This window comes from Convolutriloba macropyga, chromosome 1 (genome assembly GCF_964194025.1).
Source record: "Convolutriloba macropyga chromosome 1, txConMacr16.3, whole genome shotgun sequence".
NCBI lineage: Eukaryota > Metazoa > Xenacoelomorpha > Acoela > Convolutidae > Convolutriloba > Convolutriloba macropyga.
Genome location: NC_134468.1, coordinates 55,592,924 through 55,608,267, shown reverse-complemented (window position 1 = coordinate 55,608,267; position 15,344 = coordinate 55,592,924). Strand labels below are relative to the sequence as shown.

At 32.1% G+C, this 15,344-nt stretch overlaps 1 protein-coding gene across 10 annotated transcripts in view; it reads right to left on the bottom strand.

Moving 5' to 3' along the window:
* Positions 1–15,344, bottom strand: part of LOC142340538 (uncharacterized) — a 100,041-nt gene that overhangs the window by 48,435 nt on the left and 36,262 nt on the right. The window contains exon 1 of one of the 10 annotated variants that reach the window (XM_075391204.1): positions 1,858–2,698. The exons of the other annotated variants lie outside the window; for them this stretch is intronic. The gene's annotated coding sequence lies outside the window, so the exon portion shown is untranslated. Of the gene's footprint in view, positions 1–1,857; positions 2,699–15,344 lie in introns of those variants that run through there. 10 annotated transcript variants of the gene reach the window in all.

Below are 15,344 nucleotides of genomic sequence, written 5' to 3'. Positions count from 1 at the left end.
AACTTATTTAATCATTCAATATAATTTCAGTTCAATTAGTATAGATAATCATTGAAATAAAAAGACAATATTTAGATAATAGCTAATAATTTTAATGGCTTCAATAATTTGTGTTTTTGCGGATTGTTTGTGATTTCTTGAGCTTTTCTGCATCTTTAGTCTTTTTCGACGGCTTAGTCTTACGGTAGACAGGTCTTATCAGTTTCGTATTGAGTTTTTAGTAAAATTATTGAGAGTTATTTTGTTAAAAGCTAATGATTTTTAAAACGTTTGATATTATTTGGTTTCAAAAATGTTGATAGATTTTTGAATTTCGCCTCATTATTTTTTTTCTTTCTAATTTTTACCTAGTCTCGTTAAGGAAAAGTACCATCTGCTGTATAGTTAAGATAGAGGAAAATGCGCGCAGTTAAAGTTTTGTACGATTGCATTTTGACGCTGTTTAGTATGAGCTTTGACAATTAGATATTGAGTTTTTGCCGTTAGTTTTTTGGTTTTGCTTATTTTGTTTGCTTTTTTTCTTGTAGTCTTTTTATTGGCAGATCTCGTGAACGCTGTAATGAGGCGAGGCATTATGTAATTCAATTAGTATTTGAGGTGTGAAATGATTTTTTTAAAACTCAAACATCTATTTTTGGTTATCTCTTCTTTTGGTTGACAATTAAGTCAAAAATGTAGATCAGCTTGGGTCGGAACTTCATGTGCAAATGCACATTAACTAGCCTTTTTGTATGATAATGAACGCTCAAAGGCGGCGAAGATAAAAAACGTAAGCGATATCCGTTTTGAAACGTTCTCGCTCGTGTATAAAAATTATATAAGGGAATTCACCTACAAATTAGAGTAAAATGACTTGCCTCTTAAATGAACCAAAAATTACGTAGCAACGGACAGTAATGCTCTTATGTTGTAAGAGTCTTTCAAGATCTTGCTGGACGGGTAATGTATCTCACTCATTACAACCCCTATACTTCAACTTGTGAGAATTACCAAATCTTACCACGTTGGTTAGATGTACCCCCAGAAAATCAGCTTATCGTCTCCCATCATACTAAATATCCCTTAAGATATCTCAATTTTGTAAGAATCTTGCAAAAGATATCTTGGTCACTTCGACGTGGGTATTTTACACTGCGTAGTTTTCCTTTTGGCCTGGTATATATTGCTGGATCATCACAACCATCTCTATTTCTGAATGACCTCAAATAAACATCAAATAATGTATTTGGAATTATGAGCAAAATCCATTTTTAAATCTTAAATCACGGTAGAAATCATCTCGAGTTCAGTTCCTTTTAAAATCTTCTTTCGTCTCTTCTGGGCAAATATTTTCATACAGAGAAAATGAAAATGATCCTCTTGCGTTTTGTTTAAAAAAGATCCGAGCGCTGCAGAACTGTGAAAATTTTCAGGTATTGAAAACAACTTTTGAAAGAAACGCTAATTCAGGCCTGGAAATGGTTCGAAATTATATTCGAGTTTCAGCCTAGGGAAAAATGATGAATTTCAAGAGCCCTTGAAATGTCACCTTGTGCTCATTGCATCCAATATGAACATAATTTGTGTTCATTCCTGGTAAAAATTAATTTGATAGAGTTCAACAGCAATAATAATGGAATTTAATTTTTTAAAAAAAAAAGATTTTTGAGCTAACTAGCATGAGAAAAATTATTTCATCGCACGTTTTATTGGGGTATATGAACAGATCAATTCTATTTAAAAAAACAAGAGAAATTTTGAAAGCATAAAACACGTTAAAGTCTAGTCCAATCTGACGCATATTGGCGAACAATTTGAGTTGCTATTTTACAGCAGAGAGCTGACAGAATTATGGATTGAACAAAAATAAAAACAAACACTTTATGAGGCCATATTTTCGACTTGAGGGCTTTGCTGCAGTAAACAATTGAGGTTGCTGAGAGAGGGGAAATTGGTAATAAGATGACAGGAAATATGATATATTAAATGACCGCGGGGCTTAAAGTGCAATTGTGAGAGATGGAGAGAGAGAATGCGCAGGGGAGATGCTACAGGGAAAATAGGGAGTTAATCAGCTATTTTGTCACCTTTTTCGATCATGCATATAGGTTAGTGGTCGATTCACTTCAATTTGGGAGGAGAGATGGTAAGAAATAGATCTAGGGGAGGGGAGGAGTTTTGGAGGTTAGAAAGGTGTCATTGGTTATTGAACAAGTTAATGATTAAAAAATTGCCCTCTTCACATTGGAAATTGAAAAATGCGGAATATTTCTAGCCGCTTTGCACGTTTTGAAATGGCCTTGACGAAACAGCGTAGAAAGCAGTCATTATCAATAACTAACTAGTAGTTGAAACAAAACTGACGAACGCAGGAGCTGTAATTGAACTGTTCCCGTTCTGCTGAAATTCGGCCGCGGAAAATTTAGCAACCACCTAAAATCGATGGAAAATTTGAAAACCAATTTAATCAAGACACCTGAAAGGTGGATCGGAAGCTGTTAAAGCTATTAGAACCTTTTTGATTACTATGTTGGATGGGATGATTTTGACTGCATGACACTTGCAAATCCTGCACTTCCGTTGCAAATATAGTGATTGTTGCTCAAACTTATGGTAAGAATAAGTAAAATATTCAGCAAAAATGTCAATTTGACTTTAACTGAGTTGATGCCCAAATATTGAAAAGCCAAAGCGTTTAAACTGTAACACTTTTAGAAACACAAAAAAGAAAACTGAATTTCGTGAAATGTTATTAACGATACTGTTCTTCAAAAGCTTATTTTGGGTTTGATGAAAAGTTTTTGAAACTTTATGCTTCGAAATTGGTTAACCGACAGCAGAGAGTTAAAATTGTACACACTTACTTGACTTTCTCGCAATTCTCAAGTGGGGAACCTAAGGGTTCAATATTTGCTGTCTTTATATTCTCAGTGTACATAAATCACCTACCTGACCGTATTAATAGAACTCTTTTATATTCCGATGATACAAAATAAAAGGACAGATCTCGGAAAATGAAGAGCTTCAGTTTGATATAAATAGAGCAATTGAATGGAATGGTTCAAAAATAGAGTTCGACCTTGACAAATTCATTATTTTCGAGTTCTCATTCAAAAATACATTTGATTTGTCGTTTGAGTTATTTCCAAGAGTCATTGCTATCAAAACGAAAAAACAGACCTAGATTATATTTTACCGCCAACTTGACTTGGAATTGTCACCTCCATACGTCAATCAAAAGATCTCAGAAATTGAATCGTATACAAAGAGTCATATCCCGCACCACAAAAGAAATCGACAAATGTACAATGGTAAAAACACATAAATTCTAGATGATATTTTATACGTCAAATGTCTTGAAACAAAGAATTTAGTATTTTCAGCGCTTGGAAAGATTGTAAAGATCATTTTTAAAGCGGATAACTTTCTAATCTCATTCGGTTTTGGATATTGCAAGACAGTTACTTTCCAAATATTAACGACATAATTCTGCTTAACTAGATTTGGGTTTGGCTACTAGGAATGCTTCAGACCACTGGTCAATAACTTCTGGTTGTGCAAAGACCGGATCAAGCGAAAAGTTATTCTTACAAGCCAGGCAAATTCTTTGGAAACGCTCTGAAGATAAATACTTTAAAAGAGTAGCACAATGGAATAATTCTTTTTCTCTGTTAAAAAGTATTGCTAACTATTCAACGCACAAAAATCCCTGTCAATTTCAAAGAAAAACAAAAAAACTGTGGAAGGGAAAGCAATGAAAAGATTCAAGACAAAAAGTTACCATTCGGGATGGAAAGTTTTCGAGAGATTTTTATTATTGAAACATGATTTTTCCCTAAACTGGGTACTACAAAGCTGGCTGTAACTATCTTTGGTTGACTTCATTGTTATTATTATGCTAACAGTTAGAGGCAGTGTAAAAACTTTGCTTTCTAATCAATATAGAGCACCGTAACGTAGTTAAAATAATTATGTAAAAAAAGATGAGTCTATCACCAGGAAGCCGACATAGTTACACAAAAAAAATCAGAACAGAGATATTATATTAGATATTTCAGAAGTCTTTAAAGACACTTTAAGTAGGATTTCCGTTTTTAATTAAGTGACTCTTTGCAATGAACACCTTACAAAAAGACTATTTTGTTTTTTTTCTTGAGAGACGGGTAGCTGACAGGGTAAAAAAAGGAGATCTTTAGGTAGACTGCTTAACACACAGAATTTTTTTGACAACGCTTTTATCGGAACATTTGTTTTCACCAATGACCTTATGAAAGTATTTTGAGCCCTTTTGTGTAGATAGAAATTGATTATTGGCAAACAGAAGCCATTAGATGGCTTGATATCAAGTACCTGGTCATCTACAACCAAAGCGATCAGCATGCTATTTTGTATTTGTAAAGGAAACACACTGGAAAAATACTTTCTCTCCTATTTAGAGAACAAGATCTTTCAATTTTTGACATATGATATCATTTTGTGACGGCCTCGCTAATTTGTTTTTCCAGGTTTTCATAACTGATCCTCAAGGAAGAACTGCTGGGTATTGCAAATAGCTGTTTACTAAGGAGATGATCAATCGGAAAAAGCTGCATCAGAATACTACCTTAAATTATATAAGCATTTAATACTCTGGGCTTTTTTAGTTAAGATATATTTCACTTGAGACTGCAAACACGATTATACCACAATATTTTTCTCATATTTCTTCCACTTGAACTCAAATTTGATCATGTTTTTTTTTGCAAAAATCTACAGAATCAGCTTTTATCAGTTTTTAACATGCGATAAATTAGTGTAAAAAGTGGAGTACTTCCTCAATCGTAGTTGTCGAGATTTTTTTTACAGGTTGCAACGTTTTGAAGATGTGTAAAAAATACAGTATTGTAATCATTTTTTTTATGTCAGAGTTTTGGCTACTTAAATTGTTTACGTAGAGATTACACAGAAGTTGACCAAGTGTACCCTCTCTCTGATCTCTCTGATCAAAACGTGGAACACTCGGTCTGTTCCAGTTTCTCTCATTATAAAACTTTCCGACCCATAAAAAGAGCCTTTTACAAGCAAAATTAGCAAGAATAGCTACAGAAATTTATGAAACAAAAGGGACCCCAGAAAAAAACCCTTCAAATTGTGACAGCATTTTTTCAACAATCCAAAAATACTGGCTTGATATAAAAACAAATTCTCTCTACACAATCAAACCTTGTAAAAATTTTTGTGGTGAAAAGCTTGAATTAAATGCCTGTAAAAAATTCTTTAACGAAATTGTGGAAAAATTAATACATTGAAAAAAAGACAGTGAAACATCAAAATAAACCTCAAAGACAACATTTATGTTAACGTTTTTAGCCAAGACCTTCTTGACGGCTACAATGATTTCAAACTTTGAAAACATCGAGAGCGTACAACAAATTGTAGATGTCAAGTCCTCTTCACTAATCAAAATTTTAATAGCCCGAATTTTGATTGAAGCAAGGAGTCTCGTTACTATGTGTTCACACCTAATATTGCGACCCCTCTCTTACACGTTCTTTCTTGGTTGAAATATCTACTAAATCATGCAGATACCACAAATAAAAACAAAAACATTGAAGGAAAAAATATGCTTTGCATTTTAAAGCTTTGTGTTTCTTTAAAAATTAATAAGGTTTACATATGAGTGAAATCAATAACCGTCTTATTATTGTCTTCACTTGAAAGAACACAATTCGAGTGCATAAAATAGAAATTGATATCAATTTGGTTTCTGGAGCCCAAAAAACTACGATAAGATCAAGTAAACACCTAAACTTGATCGACAAAAAAAATCCTGTAGTCAACTTCTAACTAATTTTTGAATAAGACTTTAAACACATAGGTTCTTCGAGAAAAAGGTTTTGTTTATCCAATCCCTGTTTAAATTAGATGCACAAATAAGATTTATTAATTGCTTTTTAAAAATATAAATTGATTGGACAAAAAGCCATGCCGCATGTGGAGACAAATGAATACAAGGCGGCTCGGTAATGTGCGATCGCACATAATGTTCCAACCCCACTCATCTACAATTTTGGCATAATTGTCTACCAAATGAGGAACATATGGAAAAACACAAAAAATTCAAGTATTTTTCAAAAAAAACTGGCGTATGAACGAAAAGATAGCCTCCAAAGCAAAAAAACTCAGAGGAGTAAAAATGATGCATTACATTGATGAGATATGCCGATATTAAGAATGCGAGCGAAGACGAACGGCAAAATCAAACAACAACAACAAACATTAATTACATCAAAAAATTTATGTCCGTTTTAAAAAACAAAACTTAATAACATAGACAAAACAGCGTCAGATAAAACTGAAAATAAACAAAATAACTTGTAATTCACCAGTAAAAAATGGTTATCCACCAGTCCATAATAAAGCTTGGTAACAATTAGACAAAAAAGAACAGAAACCTTAAAGTTAGAAAATTCGCTGATTTTAAAAAAAAAAAACAATTAACTTCAATGTAATGAAAACCATTAGGAATCAACTAAAATATCTCATAGTTTTATAATTACCAATGCTTCTACAGAAGTAAATTAAGAACTCTTGGTATTCAATTTTTTTTTTGCAGTTACAAAAAGAACAACAAACAGACAACAAAGTAAAAATCAATTAAAACTTGCGTGAAAATGCTTTAGAAGCCGTAAAGCCATACTTAGGCCCCCAAAATATGTTCGATTGCACTATCGTCGAACACCAATAATGTATTATGATAATGTTTTATGTATTAAAGAAAATATGTACTAATAAAATTATGTACTAATGAAAATTAGACAAAAGAGAGAAAAAAATGCAAAATTGTGTAATACTTGTTTTTTTCGAAAAAAATTTATTTCCAAAGACATAAAAGCCATTAACTTTAAAATTTGAATAGGTTCATCCATTCTTACAAAGGAAGCCCTTGAGACCTACAATTATCCAGAATATGTCATACGTCTACAAAAAGAACGTCAAATACGACAAAAATCAAAAATTCATTTAATTTTTATGTGAAAAACCCGTGTGGAAGCCAGTAAAGTCATAACGATTTCTCTTAAAACATTAGATTTTGTGAAACCAATCTCTTTTAACACCTTCCCTTGAAATGTATTATTTGACCTCTCAATAGCAAAACTAGGTAACAATTAGACCAAAAAGAAGAAAGCAAGATTAATTAATACTTGTTTTTATCGAAAAAATTTTATTTCCAAAGACATGAGAGCCATTAATTACAAAATGAAAAAATTAAATAGGTTCGTTTTTTCTTACAAAGGAAGCCGCCGAGACCTGCAATTACCCAGAACAAGTCTTACGGCTACAAAAAGAACGTCAAATATGACAAAAATCAAAAACTAATTTACTTTTTTTTTGTGAAAAACCCGTGTCGAAGCCAGAAAAGTCATAGCGAATTCCTTAAAAACATTAAATTTTCTGACACCAATCCCTTTTGACACCTTCCCTTGAAAAATATTATTTGACCTCTCAATAGTGAAACTAGGTAGCAATTAGAATAAAAAGAAAAAAGCAAGATTAATTAATACTTGTTTTTATCGAAAAAGTTTTATTTCCAAAGACATGAAAGCCATTAATTACAAAAAGAAAAAATTCAATATGTTCGTTTATTCTTACGATGGAAGCCGTCTAGACCTTCAATTACCCAGAACAAGTCTTACGTCTACAAAAAGAACGTCAAGTATGACAAAAACCAAAAATTAATTTACTTTTTTGTGAAGAACCCGTGTCAAAGCCAGTAAAGTCATAACGAATTCCTTAAAAACATTAAATTTTCTGACACCAATCCCTTTTGGCACCTTCCCATGACAAAAATAATGACATCTTTAACCTTTAATTAACGAGACCAGGTAAAACAGACATTAAAAGGAACAAAATTGCGAAGTTGAATTGTTTTTTTTTTCAATTTGGAAAACAATTGCTTTCAAAGTCATGAAAGCCATTATCTATTTTCTAATATCAGAAGATCGGCTCATTTACTCGTCCAGGAAAAGCCAATCAAACCGCGTCATTGTACAGGAAATTAAATACGACCAAAAAGGAAGTACTGTCGAAGCAGTAAAGAGCGGCAATCTATATCTTTAAGGATTTAAATATTATCAATTGTGCCTTATTTTGAACTTGAAAAATGTGTCATATATACTGACAATAACGTGATAATTTGACAAAACTAGAAAACATGAAAAATGGGCAAAAAACTAAAAATTTTTTTAAAAAATGTGAAATATAGTAGTATCAAAGCCAGAACACCATAACTTAAGGCGTAAAACCACAATAAAGATTAAATTTGAATTCAGCAGAAAGAAGGAGCACTCTTTGATTGCTGACACTAAGCTACAAGTTGACCAAAGTAAGAGAAAGTCGAATAAAGTTCCAAAGTTCAATGAGCCATTTTTTATTTAGAAATAAAATATTTTAAAAGCCAAAATGACCATAAACTTCCAAGCAATCAACTAGAAAATTTAATTTCGAGCTAACTAGGAAGCCAATAGGACCTATCACTAGTGAGTTTTGATTCGAAATGTTCTGTTATTTAATTAATATAAAAAAGATCGAATTTTTTTTATAAAAAAACGACTGACGACAATCCGAATTATTTTTGGATTGCAACGGTCCAAGATTGATACAGTACTAGTCCTGCTAATGTTGATCGTCCATTAGGAATATTTAGTTTTGGAATGTCATTGATATAGATAATTTGTTAGTTAAAAAATCAAAAATAAAAGCTGCGTTTTTGATGATCAACGTATAAAGTTTTATTTACAGAGCACTCGCAACGGAAGTTGAAGTGGAATTAGCCCCCTTCTCAGTCTACAAAGATTTTGTTAGTGGTGTTTGGGTGTGCACTTCCTGCAAATTTAATCAGAGTGGACTAAAGAAACTTATTTCGTGCTGTTTTTGATGAAAAAGTCTCAATTTTGTGAAATATTTAGCCGGAATTTGTGACAAAAAATTCATTGCAAATAGCCGACAATATATTTGTCCTTAAACGTAAAATCAACAACATTTTCTTAAAAAAACTTATTAAATTTTATCAAAATTGGCGAAACTTTAGTCAAAAATTCCGAAAAAAAGGTGAATGAAATCAACGGAATTCACTCTATTTTCTCGAAAGTTTAAACCTCGATATCTCCCTGTCAAAAACGAAAATCAAAAAAAATCTTTTTAATTCCATTTTCTACGCTGGACAAGCTTTCTAATGATACCAATCTCAACTCTCTACGATAAATATATCGATGAACAAAAAAACCCATTTGATTATATAGTTCCTCCCCCCCCCCCCCCCCCCCCCCTCAAGAGGGGTCGGAACAACAAGAACACACCTTAACCGCAGTCTTAGACTTCGACAAAAAAAGATCTATGATTGCCTGCAGCGTGATCCGATGTTCAAAATAAAATGTAGGGAATCAACTGCTAAGAAAATCATTCGAGAACAAGTCCACAAACAAAACCCAGAGAGCAAAAAATGTTTACAACCCGACTTTATAACCCGACAAAAACTTTACAAACCGATTTTACAACCCGACAACTCGATCGGAAAAAAATCATAGCCTTCAGTAATTGAAAACCACAAACACCGATTTTTTAAAATTGCAGTTAGTGTCAAAATGAAAAAATTGAAAACAAGAAGTGCAAATAAAAACAATTGGAGGCCAGCCCTCAAAACTTCACGCGCAGTTTTCAACATCAGTTGGTTTCAAAGTCAACAGTCTTAAATGCAAAATGGTGCCACCAAGCCACTAAAGCTGCATTAGAGATCTTGCCAAACCGTTAACTATTAAGATAAAAAGACACAACAAAAAATAAAAATGGACAAAAACTCCAATGTCCACTTAAATATCCACAAAGACAAACCAGGACAAAAATTTAGAGCACATAACTTTTGATGAAAACTAAAAAAACTGTACATAATTGAATTACTTTCACTAGAGCTCAGCTGGGAACTGACATCAACGAGAATAGATTGACTTAGAGAATAATGATAAAATGTGTTCAAAAACTTAAATTCATGCAATCTTCTGATGTCAAATGAATTCTAAGTCACAAAAAGCATAACTAATTGACTTCAAACGACGTACAAATTTGTTGGAGTGCTAATAAATTACAATGGTTCTTCCATTATTCAGTGATAATGCCAAAAAAGAGCAATAGCAAAACAGACAAATCTGCAAACGCCCTTCTTATGCTTCATTACAAAGCGCAATGGTTTCTGTCAAAAACTACTTTTTTGTCCACAAAACCTCACAAAAATAACAAATGCAGGCAAACCTCTAAATCCGCAGAAAGATTACTCAGAGACAGAATGAAAAAGCCAAGAAAATAAGATACTATTATCAAAAAATGAATACTATAAAAGTTTGCTCCTCTCTGCCTGGGGAGTCAAGTATTCTTCTTTTTAATCAATCTCAAATACGAAGATCGAGGCAACACTTAAATTTTCCACAAAAAGTTCAGGAAGCACTCAAATTTTCCTCAAAAAGTTCCTAGACCTTTTTTCAAAATCATAAAAACAATTTCAAAAGAAAATTTATACAAGATTGCTCACACTTTAATTGGCGCTAACTTTAATACAATTGGACAATAAGATCTCAAATTAGAGGGATTTAAGCTAAAACTTTAAGCATCGTAAAGTCAGCACTTTACGATGAAATGCTCACACAAAATTATGCAAGTTATATTAAAATGTTCACAAAAAAATAAAGCTGGATAACTTTAATTTTCCAATTCTGCGCTTGATGCGACCTCTAGGGATAAAATTCATGTTCTCTACGTCAATTATGTCGATCAGCCAAAGTTGATTGAACAAAGCAAAACAGTTTAACATATAGTTACTCCCTAACTCAGTGGAATCGGAACAAAAACATTTAATGAAGCATGTAAACTATCTTTTGCTCTATTAGATTAATCTAATAACTCGACTCAAAAGTGTCAGTTGCGTGTACACAAACAAGAAAAAATAAGGGAAAGGAAAATTTTTGTATATTTACGGTTAATAGACAAGTTATTATTATTTTGTCTGAATCTAGAAGTTTGCACGGCTCACCTATTTTTTTGAAACAAAATAGACGAATTCTTTTAAAAATATATGAACATGTTTTGTTTGAAAAATAATAAAAGTTATTAAAATTTATGCAGGTGAAATCTTCTGAAATAAGCTTACAGTAAGTTTTCTATGGTCAATGAACAAATTCATCTTTAAATGAAATTTACTCATAGTTTTTACCTCAGGTTGCATGTTTTACATTACATATAAACAAGGAGGCTCGGTAATGTGCAATCGTACATAAGGTTCCGACCCCGCTCATCCACAATTTTGGCATAATTGTCTACCAAATGAGGAACAGGTAGAAAAACCCAAAAATTCAAGTATTTTTCAAAAAAAATTAGTGTATGAACAAAAAGATTAATAACTCAGTGGGAACAAATAACCTCCAAAGCAAATAACTCAGTGGGAACAAAATGATGCGTTAGATTGATGAGATATGCCAATATTAATAAAGCGAGTCAAGACGAACAGCAAAATCAAACAACAACAACAAACATTAATTATATCAAAAACTTTATGTCCGTTTAAAAACCAAAACTTAATGAAAAAATCAAAATACCGCCAAATAAAACTGAAGTTAAAGAAAAAAATTATAATTCACCAGAAAAGGCTTGGTAACAATTAGACAATATAGAACAAAAAGAGGAAAGTTGAAAATTTCGCTTATTTTTTTTAAAAAAGCAATTAATTTCAAAGTAATGAAAACAAATAGAAATCAACTAAAATAAACTTTTGGCGTACAATTACCAATGCTTCTAGAGAAGGGAATTAAGAACTGTCGGTATTCATTTTTTTATGCCATTAAAAGAAGAACAACAAGTAGACAACAATCAAAAAATCAGTAAAAACATGCCAGAAAACACTTAAGAAGCCGTAAAGCCATACTTTGGCCCTCAAAATATGTTCCATTGCACCTTCTTCAAACACTGATATTGTATTATGCGACTTCTTGTTAATGAAACTAGGTAACAAGTAGACAAAAAAGAAAAAAGGCCATATTAAGTAACACTTGTTTTTTTTCGAAGAAAAATTAAGCCATTAATTACAAAACGAACTAATTAAATAGATTCCTTTATTCTTCCAAAGAAGACCTTGAGAACTGCAATTATCCAGAATAGGTCTTACGTCTACAAAAAGAACGTCAAACGTGACAAAAATCAAAAATTATTTCACATTTTATTGTGAAAAACCCGTGTCGAAGCCAGTAAGTTCATAACGAATTCTTTAAAAACTTTAGATTATGTGACACCAATCCCTTTTGACACCTCCTCTTGGCAACATTAATGTCAAATTTGGCCTGTAATTAACGAGACTAGGTAACAAACAGACAATAAAATGAACGAAATTGCGGTGTTAAAGAGTTTTTTTATTTTAGAAAACAATTGTTTTCAAAGTCATGAAAGCCATCAGCTATCTACTAATATCAGAATGTGTTGGTATCATCTGTTCTTCCATGAGGAGCCAATGAAACCAATTCATTGTTTGGGAAGTTTGTTACGACTAAAAGGACAAAGTAAAAACGACAGTTAAACACAAAATTAAAAAATTCAATTAACTTCTTCGAGAAAGAAGTGTCAAAGACATAAAAAACCACAATCAGAACCTGTAAGAATTTCATTAGTTTGAACGTCAATAATGTGATATATGAGTTGCAATTACGTGATAATTTGAAAAATCTAGAAAACATGAAAAATGGGCAAACACCTAAAAATAAAAAAAAGTGAAATCCACTAGTATCAGAGCCAGAAAACCATAACTTGAGGCAAAAACAGCTAAAAAAATTAATTTTTGAATTCTGTAGAAAATATAAAAAGAAGAAGCATTCTTTCATTGCTCCCACTAAGCTACAAGTTAGTGATAAATTTTATAAAAATTAGTTAGACCAAATTATAAGATAAATGGAGGCAAAGTTCAATAAGCCATCTTTTATTTAAAAATCAAATATTATTAAAATTCGAAACGACCATAAGTTTTCATGCAACAAACTAGATATTTTTATTTGGAGCTAATTAGGAAGCCAATTGGAGCTTTGATTTTGAACGTTCTGGTTTTTAATTAATATAAAAAAGATCGAAATTTTTTAATAAAAAAGACCGACTGATTACAATCCCACTTTTTTTGGATTGTAATAATCCAAGATTGGTCCAAAACTAGCCCTGCTAATGCTGTTCGTCCATTAAGAACACATAATTATTCGATGGTCATATATATAGTTTTTTTGTTATTTAAAAAATCAAAATTAAATGCTGCGTTTTTGATAATCAACGAAAAAAGTTAGCCAAAAACGGCAAATTTTTAATTACAGAGCACTAGCAACGGCAACAGAAGTAGAAATAGCCCACTTTAAAGTCTACAAAGATTGTGTTAGTGGTGTCTAGATGTGCACTTCCTGCAAATTTAACCAAAGTAAACTAAAGAAATTTATTTCGTGCTGTTTTTGATGAAAGGACTGAATTCTGTGAAATCTTTTTGCCAGAATTTTTGACAAAAAAAATTAAAAAAAAAATAGCCGACAAATAAAAATAGCCGACAAATAGCCGAAAAATAGCCGACAAATAAAAATAGCCGACAATAGCCGGCAAAATAAAATCAACAAGACTTTCTTGGGAAATTTTAACAAATCTTTACAAAATTGGCAACATTTTAGTCAAAAATTCCGAATAATGTGAACAAAATCAACGGAATTCACTATTTCTCAAAAGTTTAAACCTCGATATCTCCTGCAAAAATGAAAAATCAAAAAAACCTTTCTAATTCCGTATTCTACGCTGGACAAGCTTTCTAGTGATACCAGTCTCAACTCTCTGCGATGAATATATCGTTCGGCCAAAATTGTCTGAACAAAAAAAACCATTTTAGTATATAATTCCCCCCTTCCGCCCTCAACAGGGGTGGGAATAAAAATGAAACAACTTGCAGTTTTTTGCCCACCGATATCACAAAACAATACAATGTGTTTCACGTTTTCAGAAGCTTGAACTCTATTGATGGAATTGATACACACTGAAACTTTTTTGCGCTCCTGCTATATTGTACTTTCCTATTGGCGTTAGAACCAAGTAATTTTTCCGAGTTGCTCAAAATTTTTGCTCAAGTTTTAGAATTTAACGTTAAAATAAACAAAAGTTAAATTAAAGTTCTGTAAAAAGCGCAAAACGTTGAAATCCTACACTTGTTATGTAAATGTTAACCTCTTGTTCCACGATACTAGTCAACCTTGTCTTCTGTTATTGCACTTTTTTTGAAATAGATACGAACATTGAAAGTATTGTTTCTCTAAAACTTGTTATCTTGGAACTAAAATACAGTATTTGGTTTAAGCATACTATGTGTCTTTTTGTTGCTCAGAAAAACCATCAGTGTAATTGACAGAATAGATCTTTAAATTAAACTTTGTTGATTTGAACTGTTGTGGCAGTTAACAGAAAGTTTTGAGAGCTTAATCCCATTAGTTCAACTTCCCCGGTAAAGGCTTCTCTTGGACTACATTCATCAAAATTATGTTGGCCCAAATGCCTTTCACAGTCAATTTGACAAAAAAACTACCGTGAATAAACCGTGGTCTGGTTTAAAAGCTTAGCTGATAAGACAATGCAGATTAGAGCAACTAAAAAATGAAATAAAGTATCTGATGTTCTCGGAAGCCAATTCTAAGTTGGTGCTGACTGATCTCAGCAAAAGATTCTTTGAAAGCGTAAAATTTTCTGCATCTGTAAGATTAATTTGTGCTCTCTAAATTTGTTCAAAGTAGTGTAGTTTTAACTTGGCAAAAGTTTCACGTGAGAAAAAAACTTGAGTTCTTGGTCGGGAATGATAGAAAACCAAACTGTCAAGAATGATAGAGAAGCAAACCTTAGATTGCAGAAAAATTTCTGTGACTTTTCCCGCCGAGCATAGACACAAAGTTGAAAGTTTCAGAAAAAAAGCTAAAAAAGCAAAAATACTACTAAAAATTCGATATCGATGTATACGAACAAAATCAAAACCTCGCTTTCAATAGCTAATATTATTTAGCCAACAGCAAAGGAACCTTGAGTGGTTTCTATCAAGCAAAAAGAACTAAAAGGACGGAAGATGCTAACAAGCTAACAAGAGAAGTAAAAACAGAAGTAGATTTTAGCTTTTGTTTGACTCTTATATTCAAAAACCATTTAAAAATACCCAATTTTTGAGATAAGTAATTGAGAAATTCTTAAATTGCCAACGTTTTTTTAAGGTTTTGATGAAAGCAATTAATGCGTATCAAATAATGCCAATAGAATCATTTACAGGCTATTCCGTTGTGGCGGCTTAGGATGAACCA